The following is a 7,545-nucleotide window of genomic DNA, read 5'->3' on the forward strand; positions in this document are numbered from 1 at the left end:
GGAATGCCAGTGTACATAAAATAATAAAAATGAATAAAATATTAAATTACATTCCTGCTAGTTAGGGAATTCTGAGAATAGAGGCCCACACATCTTAAAGTTGCCAAGTTTGAAAAACGCCAAATTAAATCATTCAAGAAATATATATCACGCTAGGTTTCCTTTTCTTTTTAAAGTAGTGTTAGGGTTAGGGTTAACGATTATTGGCTTTGTTTATAGAAGTGTTATAGCAATTATAATTTGATATCACATCTGACATACTTGAAATCACTGCATAAGTATAAATATTCTCCTATGAAGTATCACCCAATGGATGCTGGAACTGAACAAGCGGGACTTCCTAGGGCAGTGATGGTGAACCTTTTAGAGACCGAGTGCCCAAACTGCAACCCAAAACCCCCTTATGCATCGTCGGGTGCCGGGTGGGCGTGGCTGTGGTAGTAACAGCAGACTGGGTGGGATTAAAAAGTTCAATCAATTAATTCCAACTTAGCAAGATCTTTTTTTTTCCCGCAAGAAGTTAAAATTGACTGATTGATTGAACTTTTTTTTTTGTACACGGTGCTGAAGGCCTAAAGCGAAAAGATTTATAAAACCCAGATGAAGGCCTAGGATTGGGGCGACGGCGCGCATGCCCACAGAGAGCGCTCTGAGTGCCGCCTCTGGCACCCGTGCCATAGGTTCACCATCACTGTCCTAGGGAAAAAACCACCTGCCTCTCAAACAAGAATGCCCAATTCTATTTGATCTGAGAGATACAACTTATATTTGGTGGTATTGATGGTATTTGATGAATTTAATGGTCATATTTTACTAGCAGTGTTCCAATATCTCAGGGGTTGCCATAAAGTAGAGGAAGTCAAGCAATGGATGGAAACTAATCAAGGAGAGAAGCAGCTTACAACTAAGGAGAAATTTCCTGACAGTGAGAACAATTAACCAGTGAAACAACCTGCCTCCAGAAGTTGAGAATGGTCCAATACTGGAAGTTTTTAAGAAGAGATTAGACAACTATTTGTCTGAAATGGTATAGGGTTTCCTGCCTGAGCAGGGGGTTGGACTAGATGACCTCCAAGGTCCCTTCCAACTCTGTTCTGTTCTGTTCTGTTCTGCTCTGCTCTGCTCTGCTTTACTCTATTCAGTCTGTAAGGTAAGAACAAAAAATTATTTTAACATAAATTTTGATAAGATGCAAAATATATACAGAGTAGTTATGTAATTGTATTAAAGAAAAACAATTATATGAATGCCCACTATTTGCAATATGTATTAAAGGTTACAATTCAGTAGCAACTCTTGTAGGGACACATGCAGCCAAGGCCATAAGATATCTCCCTATTTTGACTGTTTAATTCAAAAATTATACATAACTGAACATCCATTTATACACAAAATTCTGTCATCAGTTAATTTGCTAATTTGTTGCCTACTTTGATATATTTCTTAATAAAGTTGTCAGACAATTGAAGCATGGACACAAAATAAACATAGATTTCATCACTGTCTTTTGCATTTGATTTGCAAAAATCTTTGACTAGCTGTGGCTAAACAAAATAGTCTTGCAATAATATTCACAGTCTGAATCACATCACTCCGAAATGAAGAAAATGTGGGGAACTAAAGTAATGTCTGTTCAGTTCTTATTTGCACAACACATTTGGTGACTCACAATGTATGTTATAGACAGACTCTGACTGATGAATGTCATTGTTTTCCTGAAAATCAGTGTAGATTCCTCAAGTCTGTCTGCCATTTAATATTGCTGTAGCATAGCTCCTTCAAATCAAAAGCAAAAGAGGGCAGGATTGAGGAACCTATGACAGCTCAATCATATGTTTATTTGGAGGAAAATTCTTGATTCAGTGGGATTTAGGTCAATATGCAAAGGCTTCAGTCGTCCCAAATGAAATATAAGGATCATATCTTCTTCTTCATCAATGTTCTAAAACAGTGGTGGCGTAAACCTATGGCACGCGTGCCAGAGGTGGCACTCAGAGCCCTCTCTGTGGGCATGCACGCCACCTCTGCCAGCAGCTTGCACAGGTCCATTAGGCCGCCACCGCTGCCCGGAGTGGCAGCCCCACCCAGCACAAAGGAGGCAAAGCGGCCAGCTAGCAAGCTCAAGTGGAGGTGGTACAGCACGCCCACACCCAGCATGCCAAAGGCCACCCCGAGCAGGAAAAGCCAGATCCCCATCAGCGCCATGGTCCCCCAGTCCAGCTAGGATTGTGTGCCTCCCCCACATCTATGCTGGGCCTCCTGCCCACCACCCCACCCGCCAGAGATCCCCTGGATCTCCCCCAACCCTGCCCAGCCCCCACAGGCATTCCCCCCCATGAGCAACATCAAGGTGGCCATGCCCACCCCAGCCACACCCACCCAGTCTGCCATGACAACTGCAGCCATGCCCACCCAGTGGGCCATGCCTACCCAGTGGGCCACGCTCCCATGCCCTCCCTGAGGGCACCACAATGCTGATGCGGCCCTGGCACTTTGCGATAAATAAGTGGGTTTGGGGTTGTGGGCACTCGATCTCTAAAAGGTTCACCATCACTGTTCTAAGAAAATGACAAATAAATTCCCACTCTCAGATGTTGGGTGGGAGTGGGACACAGGTTTCACAGGCTTAGAACAATGTGAAATAGACTGTCTCCAAGCTATGTTTTAAAGAATAGAAATAGGTCATCCAACTATCATTTGTGTTTGCTTCAAATTTACTTCTAATTTCCAAATTAGTTTTAGATTAAAAAAATCTATTTTTTGGGCAAGCTCAAGGAAGCAGGAGCCACGTAGGTTTTAGTAAAGACTTGTTAGTGCTAAGTCTGGGGTAGATACAGACAGAATCTTAGAAACTTCAGGTATTCTCTGACTTGCAACCCTAATTGGATTCTGCCAATTACAATCATAAGTCGTGACAGTCATAAAGCAGGTGATCATGTGACTGACCCAATTTTTTTTGCAGGGTTCATTAACTGAACGCTATGGTCATTAAACGAACCCATTGTTCACTAAGGGTGTTTTTGCCAAAAACTGAAAGCAAATGCTCGTTTTCAACAAAAATGATGTAAATTGCAGGAATGTGACCATGGGATGCTGCAAAGAGCCATAAATGTGTGCCAATTGCTGAGTGCCCAACATGCAGTCACATGACCATGGAGGGAAGTGGCCATTAGGTCTTTGGAACTTAGTCATAAGTACCTTTTGGGGGATTTTTTCCAACTTTAAACAGTCACTATGTGACCAGCCAAGATCTACTTGTATAAGAGGAATTCCCTACCTCCATTTATAGAGTTTATTCAGGTGGAGTCATTTTGAATATTACCAGGTTTCTTGCCAACAACCTACAACTTCTTGCCTATTTATGTCTGCTTTCTCTTCCATTCATTTTCCAGCTTCTGCATAATCTCTAAAGTTATGGAGAGGAGCTAGAGAAGACAATAACTCTTATATCTTTGACTTATGTGAATTATTTTGAATATCAATGCATCAAAATTCAAAATCAACTCATATAAGCCCAAGACATAAAAATTCTCTCCCTTCCAGGTTAGAAGTGAATTATTTAGAACTTGACTGACAGAAGTTCTTATATTGAAATATTTAAGTTTCAGCAAGTGACACCACCTGTCACATTTTATCTAGGTTTAGAGGCTAACACATGTGTCTTGGTTGGTATTTGGATGGGGATAAGCCAAAAAAATAAAAAAAAAAGAATAGGGCTGTTGGTTAAAGCCCTGTTGATTTGATTTAGAGTTGATTTACAGTTGTCCACAACTGCACATAGGTGTCACCACATACCTACACTATGAAGGGGTTGATGGGTAAGCATAGGTTACAGATGATTGCAAATGGACTGATGTGTACCTCCCAAATTCCAACTGTGCATTGTGTGGAGGTGTGCACCCTGTGAGCTGATTGGTTGATCTGACTTCCTGTTCTGTGTTTTGCTGTTTGAGTGGCCCTTAGACAGAATGATACATTTGCAGAAATATAAATGGAACACCTATGCAACCATCCCCGAACAACAGACGCGTATGTTCCCTGATGTGCAGTGCTGGAGATGTCTGTTCATCCCTTAAGCTGGATATTAATTTTTGAAAATCCAGAAAGCAATGGCAAACCCCTTCTGTGTGATTACCAAGAAAACTACATAGAGGTATCTGTGAAGTCACCAGTACTTGAATTAGATGCTGAAAATACTTCATTTTATATTAAAGTTGTGTACTTCATCAGAAAATTAATCCATTATTTCTTATTATCTTTATATATTCTATTATTTGGAGGAAAAATAAAAATCAATTTTCTGTTAACAGCCTTTATGCATAGAGACTACAAGATCTAGAGCAGGGGTAGTCAACCTTGGCTCTTTTATGACTCGTGGACTTCAACTCCCAGAATTCCTGAGCCAACTTAGCTGGCTCAGGAATTCTGGGAGTTGAAGTCCACGAGTCATAAAAGAGCCAAGGTTGACTACCCCTGATCTAGGGAAAGAAGCTACCTCCATAGTGCCTTAAAATCTACATGAAGATGCAGTATATGAAGACAACCTTCTTCAACCTCTAGAAATAAAATCTGGATGGGCCATTGGCTCACTTACTGCCTATCTTGCTTGGATAAGGAGGTAGAACGGGAAATATAAGAGCAGCTTGGTAGTCATCATAATTTACTAGCTATTATGTGCTACAAAACAGAAACAGAACAGGCGCCTATTTTTTAGTAGTGTATTCTTCCACTGTTCCCTGAGACTGTACTAGATCTTAAAAGAGAATCAAATTCCTTTCCTTTTCCATTGATTCACCTGGCTCCGTGCCTGGGATAAGAGCAAATTCTGCTAGCTGAGTCATGCTTGTTTTGTCTTAGAGACTCTTGGGAAAGTCTCAAATAGCTTATTTCTTGACCAAGAAAGCATTTTCTTTTCCTATCTAAAAATGCCAGGCTTCTCTGTTAATGCATATGGAGTGAATGCAAATGGATTGTAAGTATTGTAACACTGCTGAATTGAAGCAGATGGTTTTGTAGAACACACACCTAACTGAATTGAAGGATAACACTGGCAATCGAAGCTTCTATTGGATGATGCCTTGACCAAGATGCCAGCTTGTGTTAATTCTGAACATGTACTGTATCTCTAAATGACACAAAACTGGTTTTAAGCCAGTCTTCACTGTGTTAGGAGACTTCCCCTTGGGCTTAGGGAAGGATGTTAAATAAAATACTCTAGAATCTTCCAGAAACCTTATCTCCCATTTTATAACAGGATTTGGCCAGGAGATGGATGGATAGATAGAAATGTGATTGATAGGTAGGTAGATAGATAAAGAGAGATGGACAGATAATTGATAGAAGAGATAAAAGCCATAGTCAATACTTCTCTAGAGTCTATTATCAATACTTCTGTAGAGTTTAACAACAACAACTTTATTGTCACTTTGAATGTACACCAACCAGCATACATCAAAATGAAATTTCGTTGCATACAGCTCTCAAAGGGTCACCACCTCCGATATACACTCCTTGTTCGTGGCCAGCTCAAGTTTCAGATTGTCCATTTTAGTCTCATATTTAGTCTTATATTTCCAAGATGGTCCAGCTCCATCTCTCCTTCAAAAGTTTCCAAATACTCATACATTTAAGAATTACTGTCTGAATTTATTTTCTCTTATGATCTGTGCATTGTGCAACCTTGAAATTGGCACCTATCTTAAACATAGTTGCTACTTAGGGATTTTTCTTGGATAGCTTATTTCATCTTGGGCTTCCTATTTCATCTGGACTCAGATGGGTTATTCTGATCTTATCCCCTCTCATTTAGGTCTATTAATGGAGACAGGATCTCCCTATGGTAGAGTTCTGGATAGATGGGCAGTAAGAGCAAAACAGGATAGATGGGTGATGTGAGAAGACATACCTGCCTCCTCTCTCCCCCCCCCCCATCCCACTGTAGGCCAACATTTGTGAGCCACATTGAGGTTATCACTTTTTGTCTAAATAGTAAAAAAACAACAACCCAGAAATGACAGTCTCAACGGTGACTGTCACTTCATGAGGTAGGAAACAAGATGGCTGCTTCTGGGATAACCAGAGCAGACCTCAATATTGTTCATTTGTCTGGCCCAGACACTGCATACGCAAGGATGACATCAGACTCCATCAGGAGTGACTTGCAAAAAAAGCAGTGTTATCATAAGCCAGAGTAATGGTTTTGAAAGGTAAAGTACTACTTCCTTTTCTAATATTTTATGGTTTGGTTTTGGTTTAACTTGTTTTTTGTAATTTTGTATAGTTGGATTGATTGAATTGTGGGTTAGCTTTAATGAAAAATCAAGTAAAACTAGCTTTCATATTAATTAATAATCATATTAATTGCATTAATCACAGCTGGGCAGATTCCAGCCCTGATTGTGGTAGCAACTAGTTAATGAAATGTTCTAGGACTAGGTTGTGACCACAGCAAAAAAAAATAATTTTTTTTTTCAGAAGAGAAGACATGACTGCAAAGTTGAAACAGCTAGGACAACATAAAGCTACCTCAGCTGGCATTGAGATGAAGGTAACCTCATGAGGACATAATATAAAAATGGTTATGGATCATGTTCATGCCATGGTTAGAGAGATGTGAGAATGAGCCCTATATTTCATAAGCTGGACAGAGGTAGTAGTTCTGGAGAAAGTTATAGAGTAATGAGGGTGTAGTACATGCTTTATTTCTCATGCCTCTGAAAAGCCTCTGGTCCAGTGTTTCTCAACCTTGTCCATTTTAAGGCATGTGGACTTCAACTCCCAGAATTCCACAGCCAGCATTGGAATTCTGGGAGTTGAAGTCCACATGCCTTAAAATGGTCAAGGTTGAGAAACACTGCAGTCTGGTCAAACAAGTTTTTATAGAACTCCAGGCATTATTTTGAAAAAGCTGAGACTCAACTCTGATGTGACCACAATTTTGAAAGCTTGTTTGATTGTTAAAAGGGTCTGTAGAAACTACCTATGAGGGAAAATAAGCCTTCTTTCTCAAAGACTTAGAGAAGTTTGAATAATCACTTTTGAGATGTGATTAGAAGAGCGGCAGTGTACTGTATGTATAACACATAACTCTTCATTTTAAAATGAAGACTGACAGAGGGTGCTGTAATTCAGCAACAAGCAGGAGACCACATATTCCCTACCTTTGAATTGAAACAAGAAAGGATTGAATTTGTGCTGTGTGTTTGAGTACAGAGCTCAGGAACAGAGTAGCTCAGATTTGCATCCACTGTAGTGTAACTGTTTGAAGAAGCATTTAACCATTTGTCCTTATGAATATTCTTCAGACACTTTCTGAAAAATTAAGTTTAAATATAATTAAATTTAATATTATTGTCTGGCTGTGATTTCAATATTTTTATTTAACTATTTAGTATTTAGTCCCTGGCAGCATAGTATATGCAATTGCATTTTGTATTTGTCCACATGTCACATTTCATACCTCACAGAATATCATTATGATATATTTATTAGTTTACATGCATTTACAATGTAATCTAATTGGTGAGTGTCCAAACTAAGCTCACA

The sequence above is a fragment of the Protobothrops mucrosquamatus genome, unplaced genomic scaffold, assembly GCF_001527695.2.
Source record: "Protobothrops mucrosquamatus isolate PMUCROS unplaced genomic scaffold, P.Mucros_1.0 scaffold_69, whole genome shotgun sequence".
Classification (NCBI taxonomy): Eukaryota; Metazoa; Chordata; class Lepidosauria; order Squamata; family Viperidae; genus Protobothrops; species Protobothrops mucrosquamatus.